The sequence below is a fragment of the Colobus angolensis genome, unplaced genomic scaffold, assembly GCF_000951035.1.
Source record: "Colobus angolensis palliatus isolate OR3802 unplaced genomic scaffold, Cang.pa_1.0 Scaffold84, whole genome shotgun sequence".
Classification (NCBI taxonomy): domain Eukaryota; kingdom Metazoa; phylum Chordata; class Mammalia; order Primates; family Cercopithecidae; genus Colobus; species Colobus angolensis.
The window spans coordinates 3846582-3862606 of NW_012122265.1; the positions used below are offsets into that span (position 1 = coordinate 3846582).

The following is a 16025-nucleotide window of genomic DNA, read 5'->3' on the forward strand; positions in this document are numbered from 1 at the left end:
TTTTTTTTTGAGACAGAGTTTTGCTCTATCACCCAGTCTGGAGTGCAATGGCACCATCTCAGCTCACTGGAACCTCTGCCTCCTGGGTCCAAGTGATTCTCCTGTCTCAGCCTCCCAAGTAGCTGGGATTACAGGTGTGCCACCATGCCTGACTCATTTTTTGTGTTTTTAGTAGAAACAGGTTTCACTATGTTGGCCAGGCTGGTCTTGAACTCTTGACTTCAAGTGATCTGCCTGCCTCAGCCTCCCAAAGTGCAGGGATTACAGGCATGAGCCACTATGCCTGGCCTCAACACACATCTTTAAGAGGGGCTGGGCTCTGTGCTGGTGATACAGTGGTGATTAAGACAGACTCTGCCCTTGTCCGCAGTTTACAGACATTTCACTTGGGGGAGAAAGACCATATAAGCAAACTTAAAACTAATGTGACTTCAATATTCAATAAATAGAATGAAGGAAAAAGTCACAGGGGGCTAGCATGGAGAATAAGAGAGAAACCCTCTTGGACAGGATGGCCGAGGAAAGCCTCCTCATGTGTTGACCTTGAGTGTGAGTGCACAAGGCCTGGAGTTGGAAGCAGCCAGACACAGGAAGAGCCGGCAGATGAGTGCCAGATGGAAGGCAGGCACAGCAGGGGCAGAGGTGTGTCCAGAGCACTGGGAGGGAGCTGGCAGGGCCCGTGTGGGTCAGGGGCATGGGGAGGAGCAGGAGCAGCAGAGGCAGTGGCATAAGTCCTCTAGAGGCCTGTAAGGGGCAGTGGCCTGTAAGGGGGCAGTGGCATGTTCAGTCGGCCTGGTGTCTTCATCAGCTGCAGCTGTTTTAACAAAAAGACCATAGACGGGTGGCTTAAGCGACAGAAACGTTTTTCTCGAAGTTCTGAGGAAAGCCCAAGATCAAGGTGCCAGCCTTGATTGGATCTTAATTGGGTGTCTGATGAGGGCTCCCTTCCTGGCTTGCTGATGGCAGCCTTCTTGCCGAGCCCTCCCATGGTGGAGAGACAGAGAACGACCAACTCTCAAGTCTCTTCTTACAAGGACACCAGTCCCATCATGGAGGTCCCACCTCCTTGACCTCATCCAACCCTAATTACTTCCCAATGTCCCCATCTCCAAATACCATGACATGGGAGGTTAGAGCTTTAACACATGAATGTGGGGGGGATGTAAACCTTCAGGCCACAGGACTTGGTGACTGTAGTTGGCCTCTGATGGTCTCAGGTGCTGCTTTGAAGTAAGTCACTCTGTGAGGGGAGCTGCTGAGCAGGCCTAGCCCTTCAATGTGTCCTGGGACACTCAGGCATTGGGCAGCTGCAGTGGTTCTTTCTGTGTGGTCCTGGCATCTGCAGTCTGGCACCAAATGCCCAAGCAGTGAGGAGCCTATGAACAGTGAGCAGAGGCTGTGATGGAGGCAGGCAGAGCCCTCCAGACAGCGTCTACCCATGGGGGAGCAACAGGAACGATACAGAGGTCCGGGCCTTGGGTGGCACCCGGGGCCACCCATGGGAAGTCCTTTCCCTCCATGCCTAGCACTCTGTAAACGTTGACTTGCACAACTGCTGGCCTTCGAGGCGGCTGCAGTTATTGCCCTTTCTCCGACCTGCAGGCTCAGGCTCGGACAGGCACAGCCACGTGCCTGAGGTCTCAAGCAGCAAGGGTGGAAGCAGGCACCGTCCTCACTCCCAGCCTTATCCAAGCTTTCCCTCTGTGCCCAGTGGCAGTTGTGTGGCGCCGGCCTGAGAATCAGGGACAAGGGGCCGTGCTGCTTCTGAGTGTACAGCTGCTCAGGAAGTGGAGGCAGCAGGCACGTTCCCTTAAGGACTGAGAGCTGGGCCTTCCTTCGGCCCCCCATGGGAAAGCTGGCCATGTTGTGAAAGGGTGTCTGTGGCTGGAAACGGAGTGATACTCCTACCCACATTTTGGGAGTCCCTCCTGCACCTTGGTGGGCCCTCCTGTAGGGGAGGGGAGGTGGTGGGCAGCCCACCCCAGTGTGGCTTGAGACAGGGAGAGCTCCTGCCCTGCTTAGGGTGCGGTGGGCTCAGGGTGCCCACTCCCCCAGCCTCCGCTGAGGTCCGAGAGGGAGTCCACTCGGTCCCTAGATCTCCAGGCTTCTCCTCCCTGGGTTTCTCCAGCCTGTGGAATTCTCAGAGGCCTCATGATACCTCAGCAGAGTGAGGGCTGGTCACCCTACTCTACAGATGAGAAAACTAGTTCCAGAGCCCCGCCTTGAGTCAGAGACTGACCCAGGACTCACATCTTCCACCACCAAGCTCAGATTTCATTCTTTTATAAGAAGCTGGAACAGAGGACCCCATCAGGTCCTGGGGAAAGAGGATGGCTCACCCCAACAGGGGTCCCCCAGCTCAGCTCTGGTTCCTCCCAGGGACTGGACACCTGTTCTCCTGGTGCAAGATCACTCAGACCCCCGGGGTCCTCCATAAGCCCCCAGCCCACTTGGCCTGCACCTCAGCCCCTGGTTGTGATTCCTGACTGAGCAGCCCGTGTCCTCGAGAACTGGCGGAGGACGTCTCAGCATATAAGCCTCATTTTGCCCTGTGGGAGGCCCAGGTATCCACAGTCACTCAGCTCTTAGAAGGGCCACCACAGGGGTGGCTCATGCTGCCCCGTAAGCCGCTGCACACCCCTTGGCTCCACCCCTGCTCCCCCATCAGGGCAGCGTGTCCCGCACACAGTAGCGTCCTGTGCACTGGGGCTGCGGCTCTGCAGGGAGCCTGTGGCCAAGGCTGGAGCTGCGTGGAGGGAGGGCAGAGGAGGCAGTGTCTGGAGGCTGTGATTCTTCTAGAATATACCTTAGGGAACCCCTCACTTCTCTTTGTAATCAGACCCACTTTCACCCTCCAGAGCTCCTCCCCACTGCCCCCCAGAATAGCCGTGTTCTTGGCCCTAAAGCCCATTTTAGGGTCAGAAAACTGGTGAGTGGTATCTCCTGGAGTTACACCCCCAGTCCCCTGCAGCTCTCCATCCAACCAGGGAGAGAGACCCTGTGGGAGGTTCCAATGCCCGCTCCTCAGTGCCCTCACCCCAATTTTCCACGGGCCTCCATCAATCCTGCAAGAGCAAAGCTTCCCTCAATGACTCCAGCGACGGGAACATTACAAACGCCACAGACTCCTACCTCTTTGTGCAAAGATAACCCCGCATTATTGCCGAGATGCCTTTTTATATCTTGTGTTATTTATAAAAGCATGATTCATTTAACAATTATTGTGAGATGGAGAAATGTTGCCTACTAATATTTAAATTGCAGTTATCTAAAGCTACGAGGGAAAGAAACAAGAGCTGCTATTTTGGATCTGGTGGGGGATGGGCAGGAAGAATTCCGCTCTAGCTTGTACCTGCCCTGCACCTGCCACCCCTGCTCCTGGCTTGGCCCCCGCTGGCTGAGGCTCTTGCGTACACACTTGCTCAGCATTCAGTCTTTGTTTCTGCAAGATAAAGTGGAGCTTGGGGCTGGTGGGCCACTGAGACCCTCTAGAGCTTCTTTTCTTTATTCAGCTCCCCATGGGCCTCCAGTCTGAACAGAGTTAGAGCCACCTCCTGTGTATTTTATGTTCAGGTGGAAATAGGCTCAGGTGCTCCCCTGCATCTACCCCTGAAATATGGAGTGGGGCCTTAATAAATCTCTGGGATGTCAGGGCATCCTCTGCCCCAAAACCCTGCGAATTTTCTCAGCATTGCTTCCTACATCCCAGCATTTAATTTTCTTCTCTTCTGATTTGGTTGTGATCACGCTCAGGGTTTTGCCACGGGTTTAAGTTGAAGGTACTGCTCAAAGCTGGCCCTTGTGCCTTCCTCAACTTGGAGCTCCTTCCTGGCAGGAGGGCCTGGGTCTGAGTTACGCAGGAGCAGTGTCTTGGGGAGATGACCCTGTCCTGGCCTGGGTCAAGACCCTGTCTCTAGCAGCCTGATGGCCTTCCACTACCTGCAGCCACCTGAGCTGCCCGGAGAGACTGAGAATGCCTGTCAGGACCTCCCTCATCACCAAGCTGTTGTAGTAATCCCAATAATAAACAGTCAGCAGTAATAAACATTCAGTCGTGGTCATGGTGGCAGCAGCTAATCTCTTTTGAGTGCTCACCGTACATAAGTACTGCGCCCAGTAAGCACGTAACCCCCTGAGCAGCTCCTTGAAGTGGCCGCTATCGCTGTGCTTGCTTTGTTTTTGGGGATCCAGAGTCCAGGGACATTTTGTGACTTGTGGACAGTTGCTTTGTGGGATTTGAACCCAGAAAGTCCAGCTGCAGATGTTGCAGAGACGCTCTCAGGGTCCCTGGACCACAGGCCTCCCTGAGAGATGTGGCGTGCCCAGCTCTCTTACCTGACACCCAGCCTCATGGGCTCTGCCGGTCAGGGTCTGGGTCACCAGCAGTAGAGTCCACCCTGGCTGGTTGATGCAGGAGAGGGAAGACTCTGACAGATGTCAGGCAGTCACTGTGCTCCAACAGGGCTGGAGAGCCAGGCCTGGAAACTGCGGCAAGCCGGGGCAGCCAGTCAGGGCGTCCAGCCACAGGTGGGCTCTGTGGAGCACCTGGTGCCGTGCACAGTCAGAGGTGCTGGCAGGAGCTTGATATTGTGCTGGAACCGCGTGCCACACCCGCTGGCTTTGGTGAGTTGCTCCTCCTGCATCAGTGCCTTCCTGGTCCATGTGTCTGATTGGCTCGAACTCGAAACCCCAGCAGCCGGGGAAGCTGAGAGATGAGCCCTCACTGTTTCCAGGCAGGACATGGGGTGCGGGGAACTCCAAATGCAGTGAGGACGCTGAGGACACCGGCCCGGCTGCTCTGCAGATGCAGTGAGGATGCTGAGGACACTGGCTCAGCCGCTCTGCAGATGCAGTGAGGATGCTGAGGACACTGGCCTAGCTGCTCTGTAGATGCAGCAAGGACGCTGAGGATGCTGTCCTGGCTGCATCTGCTCGTGGGGCAAGGCGGGGCAGTACAGGCCTTCTCAGGATCTGGGGCAGCTGGTAGCGTGGCTGTGGCTTAACACAGGCCTCCCTGGGCCTCCACTGCGTGTATGCAAGGCCCTGGGCAGAAGTGGGGGTGGGGGTAGGGTGAGAGTTGGAGAAGGAAGGTGGCTTCTGGCCTCAGGTGAGCAGCACAACTAGAGACCAGCCTGATGAAGCTGGTAAAGTGCTGTGGAATACTCAGAAAAGAAGCTGGGACTCACCCCCTCTGTTAATTGACTCATGCATGTATTCATTCATTCATTTGTTCATTCATCTCCAGAGCACTAGGGAGCACTGCCAGTGTGCAGGGCAAGGAGGAAGGCTGGGCGCGGAACCTGCCTTCGAGGAGCTGCGAGGCTCCTGGCTCCACAACATGCCCTGAGGGCTGACTGCTGCCACAGGAGCCCTGAGGAGAGGGGTCTGTCTGCTGCCTGGATCAGTCAGGGAGACTTCCTGGAGAAGGCAGCACCCAGAAAGATAATGTAAATGCATTGTGAGCAACAGACCAGGACTTGTTTATTATAGAGATAGGGCAAAGCGGGAGGATTGCCTTGCTATCTGCTTACAGATTTTTAAAAAATTAAACGTATTCATTCCGTGATCACTGACACTGCCTCCAGGTACTACTGTTACAAATACTAACTTACTTTATCCTTATGACTCTCCTGTGAAGCGGCACCATTAATATCCCCATTAAACAGACTAGGAGACAGAGGCAAAGAGAGGTCACAGGACTTTTCTGGGGTCACAGAGCTAAGACTTGCCCCCAAAGGTGTCCCCACAGTGTTGCGTGCACCAAGCCCTTCTCCTTTGTGCTTCAGACATGAGCTCGGGTAGCTCTACCCTGCGGAGTAAGTTGTGCTATTCCCACTTTACAGAGGGGGAAACAGCGTCAGGGGGTGTCCAGCCAGCCCATGGCTGCAGGGGGCGTGAGACAGAGTCAGCAGCCAAACCCGCATCTTGACTCCCACGTCCGGTTCTTTCCAAACCACATGGGCACTGAAGCCACAGCAAGTGGAGGCAGGTGTCTAATCGCCATTGAACGGGGGGCATTGCTGAGACCGGTGAGCACCTCTGAGTCTCGCCAGGCATGTTTATAACACCTGGTACGGCCTCTCCGCCAGGACTTCAGAGCACCTTGAAGTGTTCTGATGTGCGAAGAGCTTTTTTTTATGCAAGAAGTGAAATTATTTTCAGCCCGTTGTCAAGCAGTTGTCAAAAGACATGGCAAATAAAGGGCTTAGTGAGTCTCAGGGTTTGAGGGGGTGGTGCAGTGTATGGGGTGAGTCTGTGGGGTGCTCGTGGGCAGAGGCTGCAGGGAGGGAGGGAAGGGGGCACGGGGCTTTGAATGTCACTGGCTCACAAAGCACCAAGGGCCAGGCACTGGAGCTGGGCTGAATGGAGCTGAGCTGGTGTCTGCAGGGCCAGGTTGGGTGGCTGAGAGTTTGGGGTTCATTTGGGGTGACCCTTTTCCTTTCTGGAAACTCTGACTTCAGAGCCTCCCTCTCCTCTTTTCTCCTGGTTTTCAATCTGTCCATGGACAACAAACAGACTCAAAAGGTGCTTGCCTGCGTTTTGGGACGGGTGGGCGGGCGGGCAGGCAGATAGCTTCATCACCAACCACTCACATTGCCACCCTCTCTGCTACCCGCCTGCCCCCAGCCCAGCTCACACCTGGAAGTTCTTCCCCTCCAATCTCTCCCTTTTCCAGAATGAAATCCGTTTGAAATAAAACCTCATCTGCATTCAGTAGGAATGTGGCCAGCACAAGCCTGCAGAGTCGTTGTAGGCCCTCCACACAGCACCCCTATAGGAACAGAGGGTCTGAAGGTGGAAGGAAGGGAAGGCTCAACCATGCTGTGGGCATTTGGGCTCCAACGCATGGAAACCTATGTGGGTGCAGCAGGGATGTCTGACCCTTCCCGTCCCCTGGGCAGCTTAGCGCTCAGCCTCTCTGAACCTCGTCCGTCTCATCTGCCAGCCTTCCTGCTGGTCTCAGGGACCCAGGATGGCAGTTCCACGGAGACATTCCCAAAGCCTGAGGCTTTTCTCAGAGAAAAAGATTTCTGGAAGCCTCAGGGGAAAATGGGATTTTAAGTTTCGTCTTTTATCTTCGTCTTAATTTTCATCTCAACCACTGGCGCTCGGTCGTCCTCGGAATCCTTGTTTTAGAGATGGGAGCGGTGCTGGTGAGTTCCCGGAGTTCTGCGGGAGGCTCTGCTCCCGCCTCTGCCTCTGCTGCCCCAGCTCTCCGAGGTCACCAGGTCTGTGGCAGGTTTCTGGGTCTCTGTGGCTTGGAGGGTGAAAGGCCGGGCCTGTGTGCAGATAGCAGGAGAGTGCATCTACCTGGGTCTCAGGGGTGAGCTTGTCTCCTGCGATAACCCCAAGTGTGGATGTCTGTGAGGGCCCAGACCCCAAACACTCACACCAAACGTTTGTCCACACAGAACTTCCCGCCCAGCCAGGCAGGCAGGGCAGGCTTCAGGCCACAGATGCGCTCATGAAACGAGAGGCAGAAGGAATGCTGATGTTCCCATGGACACATCCCAGGGCTGGAAGAGAAATATTCCCCCAGAAAGGCAGGGACGGGGACACCAGATGAAAACCGCCTTGGAGGCTGCACAAGGGTTTGTGTTTGTCAAGGCAGAGACTGTGCCTTCAGCGCCAGACTTCCCGGCAATTGAGGAAGTGGTCTGCACCCACTGGGGAAGGGGGCAAGTGGTGGGTGTGGGGGAAGGAGGCTCATATAGGCTGCTGCCCGCGTCTGACAGCGAGAACCCCTGCACAAACGTAGTGAGCCCCCTGTCGCTGGAAGTATCCATGGAGAGCCTACCACATGGCCAGGAGGGTGGTGTCAAGAATGACCCAACACCCTCTGCAGGATTTCTGTGGGGTTGACCAGAAGACCCCGTGTGGCAGAGCCTGGCCCAGGGCCGGGCACTCAGTAGGTCTGTGCATGAGACTGATGGAGCCACTGCTGCTCCTGATCTTTGTGAATGGTTTACTCAGCCGCCTCCGCGTGTGGGCGGGAAAAGTTGTCTGCTTATTGAAAGAATTGAAGGTGTCTGGAAAAGGGATCCTTTAGCCTGGGGGTGTTCCCTGGGTTCTTCAAATCATCCAGTGTCCAAAGCCTCATTGTGCCCCGCCCCTCACCCCTGCACAGCCTGAGAAGCAGGCCTGGGTCTTCAGATCTGGCTGGCTGTCTTCTGCACATGCCCCCAAACCGGATGGGACGTGGGGTGCAGGGGTGGGGGTGGATGGGGCAGAGGAACACCAGGGATGGAAGCCAGCCGTGTTCCTGGTGACGGGGCCTTGTCTTGGGAAGGCTCCTTCCCTTCTCCCTGGGCAGCTCAGGGTTCATGGGACCCCTGCCTGGCCTCCTGCTTGTGAGCAAATGCCCCCCCAGGAGCAGCTGCTGCACACACACATGATGGCAGTCGCTGAGGGTCCTGTCTGGGCCAGCTGTGGGTGCTGCTGCATGGCTCCCATCCAGAGGTTCTGGTTCTGCTCCGGTTTAGATGATGCAGGGCCTTTTCTTGGTCCTTTGACATATTTGACATTGGAGGCCCCTGCGAGGGGAAAAAGGCTCCATCTTGTCCCCTGCATCTGTCCAGAACAGATGCAAGATTGTCACATGGCCCCAGGGAAGTGGCTTCTTCCCCACACCCTCCACCCAAGGTCATCCGTGGCCAGCAAGGCAGCCAACGATGACAGGACACCACTGGCCCCAGGCCAAGGGCCATCCTGGCCTCACCAGCCCAGAAACGTGCAGGTTCTCCCTGCACTGCTGCAGGCCGCAAAGGCAGCAATGCCAGAGCAGTGATTGGCTCAGAAACTTGGCTTGGGATGAGGCTCTGTGCTTTTGGGAGGGAATCGATCAGTGGCAGATGGAGGGGGTGTTGAGCGTCACTGAGTCTCCCCAAGAGTTCCCTGAGCTTTGGTGAGTTCTCTGGGCTCACGTGGCTGAGCACACGACCAGCCGGGTCCCCCAGCCTTGGAGGAGCTCCCTCTATACACCAATACGGACACGATGGCATCCCCGTCCCAGCCTCCCAGCGCTCGCCAGCCAGGGCAGGCAGCCAGGCCAGCACATAGCAATGAACTAGACACTCACCATCTGGAAAGCTTCTGGCCCCCCTGGCTGGTCCACCCCGAGGACACATCGTCAGGCCTCCCGAAGTAGGGGAGGCTTTGTGCATCTGAGGAAGGTTCTTCTGGAAGCCGTTCAGCCTTGCTCAGAGTGTCCAAGTGCACGAACCCTGTGGGACACACTGGTGACTCTGACCTCAGAACCATTTCTTAATGCAAGTCTTAGAAATGGCTTCGACTCACTCGGTTTTATGATTTGGCGACGCATGGTAGGGTGAGAATGTCACCCCTGGCAGAGTTTTGACATGGCTCGTGAGTTGTGTGAGTTAAATAAGAGATGAGGTTTATTGCTGTTTCTGGGTTTCTGTGGGGTTTGTTTGTTGTTGGAGACAGAGTCTTGCTGTGTCCCCAGGCTGGTGTGCAGTGGACAATCATAGCTCATTGCAGCCTTGAACTCCTAGGCTCAAGCAATCCTCCTGCCTCAGTCTCCTGAGTGGCTGGGACCACAGGCGCACAACCACACCTGGCTAATGTTTTTAAATTATTTTTCATGGAAACGGGGTCTCACTGTGTTGCCCAGTCTGGTCTCAAATTCCTGGGCTCAAGCAATTCACCCACCTCCACCTTCCGAAGTGCTGGGATTACAGACGTGAGCCACCAGGCCCGGCCAAGAGATGCTGTTCGGGTGCTCAGCTGATACAGGGCGTACCCTCGGTGATTCTGTGACAGTGTCCGCTCAGAGGTCCTCACCGAGGGATGCCGCTGTCCCGTCCCCGGTATGCCTTCGGAGAAAGGCTCTGGGGGGGATGGTGGGGGGCAGCCTTCTTATTCTCACAGCGCCATTTTTATTGACACGAAGTGTGTCAACCATATGGAATTAAACTTCAGTGCTCTGGTTGCTTTTTCCTTGTCTTGTCTCATCTTTCTCCGATTTTGGGTGTGTGTGTGTGTGTGTGTGTGTGTGTATGTGTCTGTGTGTGTCTCTGTGTGTGTATGTTTTAAATTTCTGAAGCAGTTCTCTTAGCAACCAGAAAAAAAAAAAAAAAAACAGCACACTAAATTACAGCCCAGCAGAGGCATCAGGCAACAGAACCTTGCCCCTGGATGCTCCACGTAGCTTCAGGAAGCTCCTTCTCCTGGTGTAGAAATAACTCACTGGCCACCTGCCGCAGGGCACCAGCCTGCATCCACTTCTCTGTGTTCGCTTTATAAATCTGACTTCCTCCATGTAGGGCTTCCAAGGGGTCGCTTTCCTCTTTTCTTCTGCTGGGTTGGAAATGCCTAAAGTGACCCTGAGGAGCTCGCTTTTATCAGCTGCCTGGAATCGGGGCCATCCTTGGCAGGGTCTCAGTTTAATTGTCTTTTTATCTCTCTCTTAAAAAAAAAAAAAAAAAAAAAAACTAGGAGGGGGTGGAGTCCTGTTTTTTCCAGGGTAATTACCTCGATGGAGGGGGAGCCAGAGAAGTCACGGGCACTTGTGTCTGATTCTTTTGAACAGAAATATAGGTCGTGTTCAGAAATTCCAGAATGCTGGCCATGTCTGCCCGGGGAACGTGGGTCTGGTGTGAAGCGTATCTGGTACTTGGATGCTTCCCTCCCCCTTGTCTGTCTTACCACATCTGCTAGCTGACAAACAAACTTGGCTTTTTCTTTAAAAATTTTTTTTTAAAAAAATAGAAAAGCACAGTGCATTATATTTAGGCACAGGCGCATGGAGTGCCCAGCACCAGCCCGAGTTTCCTTGGATAACTGGGGCTTGAGCTCACTCATGCCTCCCGGCGTCTCCCAGCTGCCAGCTCGAGGACGCCTGATCTGCGTTAACCCTCCGCGGTGCCTCTTCCTCAATGCCCTGAGCACAAAAGCAGAGTAGCCCGGCTCACATGACGCGCGCCGCGAGAGGTAGCCGGGTTTGAGAGCAGCCCGTCTACGTGCAGTTGGTTCCCAGCTGACAGACAGAATATGGGGTGGGCTTTGTCACCAGCACGCTGGGTCTGGCATGCCCAGCTATGCTCGGAAGTGCACCGTGCCCAGACACCCGCCACCTCTCCCCGGGTCCCAGCTGCTCTAGCACCGAGGGGCCGGGCTGCACGCCTGTCCTTCCTCCCATCCAGGAAGGTTATATAATGAGCGGACCGCTGCCAAAGTCAGAGGGAAAATGAAGTCTTTGTTAAATGCCTTCACCAAGAAGGAAGGTAAGGAAAAAGCTGTTGGGAGCCGGGTGCATGGGAATTAGCAGCTGCTTGCTGATTCTCGGGGTGGGGGAGAGGGAGGACTCCAGTTCCTCCTAAAATTGCCAGTTGTTAATCCCTGGCGTGTCAGGGGATAATGACTTTGGTTTGGGATATGGTTTGGTTTGAGTTGGTCCGGATATAACGCTGTGGAAGGTCTTGCCTTATTTGTGTGCTGCTTTCAAGCCTTCAGCCCTGGTGGGATTGCATTCTGGAATGGCCATCCGTGGGGACCGTGCCACGGAGTGTGTGAGGAACTAAGTCCTAGGGAAAATAAAGGAAGTTTTGACTATAGTCCTCAGTGACCAGAGAGCTGCTAGGCACTGGCCAAGGCAGGTCGGGGCACATGGCTGGCTGCACTGAATGGGTGGCTACCTTCCGAGCCGCTCCCGGCTCTCCCATCCCTGGGTTGCAGTTACATGGAGTGGATGGGAAGGGAGCGTGGCCAACTTTAAAAGTGCACATGCTCTTTGTCATACCTTGTGTGATTTTTATTGTGGGGAAAAAATGTATAAATAAATGCATGTAAGCCAGCTAAGAAAATATCCACCTACTTAGAGTGTACAGATTGCCTGAAAGAAGGAAACAGTTGGGTGGAATATTAATCATTTTCAGACAGAAAACAGTTATTTTTAACCCTTTTCACAAAAATCATCATTTCCATGGATGGTTCCAGTTTTGTCAGAGAGCTCTCATTTTAGGAAATCAGATATCATATGAAGATGTGACTTTAAAGAGATGAGGAAGGTACTTTCCAGCCCCAGCTTCTAGCAAAATAAACACTGAAGAAATTTCAGTACTCAGGAAACTAATTTAATATGAATCTTGGTAATTAAGCAAGGTGATTTTCATTAAAATGTTCGCACTGATGTCGCCGGTGAGATTTTATTTGAGTAACTTGCCTGGTCCACAGAGTAAAATGTATTTGAAAATGTCCCAGCTCTTTTATTCCTTAATCCTCCAAGGGTGGCCCCCCCACGCGAGTTCTTCCCCTTCTCTAAGTCCCTACTCTTCTGACAGAGTCTTAGGAATGTATATAAATAACCACCTTTGTCTGTGCCCATTTTCTGACATTATTCACCAAAATTCACCTTCCGGGACTTCAATTTTTATAATCCATGAACAGCCTGAAAATTTCAGTTGGGGGTTTTGGTGTTAGGTTAATTCTGTATCTGTTCTGTTCTTCCATAGACTTCTCTTTCCTAATGAGTTTATCTTAGCAACTGCCAGGACTCCCCCAAATGCCATCACTTGCTATGAAGGCTGTGCACACCTCCCTCAGTTACAAGGGTCAGAAAAAGAGAATTGGCTGTATCGTCAGGGCGGGGAGGCTGGGCGTGAGGCAGTCGGCCGTAGGAGGCAGCGTTGCCGTGACTGGGGGCCCTGTGATGTCTCCTTCACATGGGTAGGGAGAGCCCTGGCCTCTCCTGGGTGCCCCAGGAAGCTGGGGGTTCTGCGGCTGCTGTCCGCTGGCTGTGTCTGTCTGAAATTTTGGCTCTCACACCAATACAGTCTTCCAACACGTAATCTCTGTAAATGAAAGATAATCGCTCTGAGACTGGGCTCATCAGCCTTTTGCAAGGTCTTCTAATCCACCCGCCCAGCCCCCTCCAATAACAGGCAGTTCCCGGATCACCCGGAAGCCCTCTGGGCCAGTCGTATCTTTGTGAGCCTCCATGCGAACACTCAGTGATCTACAAGGTTTTTTTTCAGTCTCTGCCGGTCCAGAGGGAGGGGCCCCAACCTGGTTTTCCCTCATGACCAACAAAACACAGGCTCGGTGACCTGTCCCAGGGATGAGGTTTTACTCGTGGGTGGTGGCTGCAGATCCCAGGCCAAGTCCCTCGAGGGTCTTTGGAAGGAGAGGTGTCCACGGAGGGTGCCGTCAGCCTTTTCCGTTCCTTGTCTCTCCCCGGCCACCTGGGTGGCGTTCGTGGATCCATGTGCTTTGAGAAATTAGGAGTGGGATCAAAGTCCCAGCTGAGGAGCCCCGGCTGCTTCGCAGGGCGTCTTCAACGACAGAAAGGCTTCACAGAGGAACCAGATCAGAACAGGTGTGAGACCGCGACCTCCCCAGTGTGCCACCTCCAGGTTCTTACCAACAGCAGGCACTGACGTCCGACTGTGCCAAGTCCAGCGTCCAACCTCAGGACGCTTTGCGCAGCTCTGTGCGGCTCCCCAGGCTTGGCTCTAGCTCTGTCTCCAGGGCTGCCCTGTGTCCTGGGGAGGTGGGGAAGGTGCGCTGGGTCTCAGCTGTCTCCCGTGAGCAGTGCCAGCACCCACCATCCCCCATGAGCTCTGCCAGCACCTCCTCTGTCCTCAGGAGCTCTGTCAGTGCCACTTCTATCTTTAGTGAGCTCTGCCAGTGTGAACCCTGTCCCCCATGAACTCTGCCAGTGCTACCTCTTTCCCCCAGGAGCTCTGCCAGGACCACTTTATCCTTAGTGAGCTCTGCCAACGTGACTTCTTTCCCTCATGAGCTCTGCTAATGCCATCTTTGTCTCTGTGAGCTCTGCCAGCACCACTTGTTTCTCATGAGCTCTACCAGTGCCATCTCTGACCCTCATGAGCTCTGCCAGCGCCACCTCTTACCCCCTTAAGGTCTGCCAGTGCTACCTCTGTCCCTCATGAGCTCTGCCAACTCCACCTCTGACCCTCATGAGCTCTGCCAGCACTACCTCTTACACCCACGAGCTCTGCCAGCGCTACCTCTGACCCTCATAGGTTCTGCCAGCACCACCTCTTAACCCCATGAGCTCTGCCAGCGCTACCTCTGACCCTCATGAGCTCTGCCAGCTCCACCTCTGTCCCCCATGAACTGTGCCAACACCACCTCTTACCCCCATGAGCTCTGCCAGCGCTACCTCTGACCCTCATGAGCTCTGCCAGTGCCACCTCTTACCACCATGAGCTCTGCCAGTGCCACCTCTGACTGTCATGAGCTCTGCCAGTGCCACCTCTTACCCCCATGAGCTCTGCCAGTGCCACCTCTTACCCCCATGAGCTCTGCCAGCGCTACCTCTGACCCTCATGAGCTCTGCCAGCACCACCTCTGACCCTCATGAGCTCTGCCAATGCAACTTCCTTCATGAACTCTGCCAGCGCCACCTCTGACCCTCATGAGCTCTGCCAATGCAACTTCCTTCGTGAACTCTGCCAGCGCCACCTCTGACCCTCATGAGCTCTGCCAATGCAACTTCCTTCATGAGCTCTGCCAGCACCACCTCTGACCCTCATGAGCTCTGCCAGCACCACCTCTGACCCTCATGAGCTCTGCCAGCGCCACCTCTGACGCTCATGAGCTCTGCCAACACCACCTCTGACCCTCATGAGCTCTGCCAGCGCCACCTCTGACCCTCATGAGCTCTGCCAGCACCACCTCTGACCCTCATGAGCTCTGCCAGTGCCGTCTTCATCCCTGTGAACTCTGCCAGTGCCACCTCTATCCCCCGTGAGTTCTGCCAGCACCATCCATGTCCCCAAGACCTTCGTCATTGCCACCTGTGTCCCAAACTACTTGTGAGATTCTTCTCCTCTGAGGCAGGAAGGTGCCCCCAGACCCACCCCAGGGAGGACGTGTGTTTTCTCTTGCCTTGCAGTCTGTCAGATGGTAGCCCTGGTCCTGTCAGTGCAAACTTTGGAGCCAAACGTGGCTTAAGCCTAAGGGCTGAATCCTGTAGCCGGTGAAAAGCTGCTGCAGGCGTGATTATCACGGGCCGGGAAGAAGCCCGTGCCTTTGGCCAGCCGGTGGTGGTGGTCTCTGCTGTTTGCTGCGGAGCTTGGAGGGCTGCCTTTCAGGAGGCCCTCTGTCTTGGAAAGGACACTTGCTGTTTCAGGAACTCTGGGTGACCCAAGGCAGCTGTGGTGTGGCTGCCACCCCTCAAAGCTCCCAGGGGCTGTTGCTCTCATTCTGAGTCCCTGGGATCATTGAGTCAGCAGAGTGAGGGCCTGGCCCCGTCTAGAGCTTTGTAGGATGTCAGATAAGTGGTGCTCAGCCCCTGCCTCCTCACACAGTCCCCACTTGGTGGGAGGGAGGAAGGCGCCTTCTTAGTAAAGACTGAGATTGAATCATCCAGCCAGTAGACTCAGAGACTACATGGTTGGCTCAGGCTGCATGGTAGAGCACCACAGACAGACAGGTGGCTTAAACCCCAGATATTGGCTGGATGCGGTGGCTTATGCCTGTAATCTCAGTGCTTTGGGAGACCAAGGCAGGCAAATCACAAGATCAGGAGTTCAAGACCAGCCTGGCCAACATGGTGAAACCCCATCTTTACCAAAAATAGAAAAATTAGCAGACATGGTGGCAGGGTACCTGTAATCCCAGCTACTCAGGAGGCTGAGACAGGAGAATTGCTTGAGTCTGGGAGGCAGAGGCTGCAGTGAGCCAAGGTTGTGCCACTGCACTCCAGCCTAGGTGACAGGGCGAGACTCTGTCTCAAAAACAACAACAGTAGCAACAAAAAACAAACAAACAAACAAAAAACAGATATTTATACCTCCCAGTCCCGAGGACTAGAAATCTGAGATCAGGTCATCACAGGGCTGGTTCCTCCTGAGGCCTCTTTTGGTGGCTTGCAGATGCCACCTTCTCCCTGTGTCCTCATGGGGAGATCCCTCTGTGTGTGTGTCCTCATCGCCTCTTCTCATAAGGACCCCAGTCCTATGAGATCAGGGCCCCCACTGATGCCCCTCCACCCAGATTATCTCTGTAAAGACCTTACCTGCAAATATTGGCGTGTT

General features: G+C 54.5%; 1 protein-coding gene across 1 annotated transcript in view; it reads left to right on the plus strand.

Moving 5' to 3' along the window:
• SHANK2 (SH3 and multiple ankyrin repeat domains 2) overlaps positions 1-16025 on the plus strand; it is a 688546-nt gene that overhangs the window by 298755 nt on the left and 373766 nt on the right. The window lies entirely within an intron of this gene.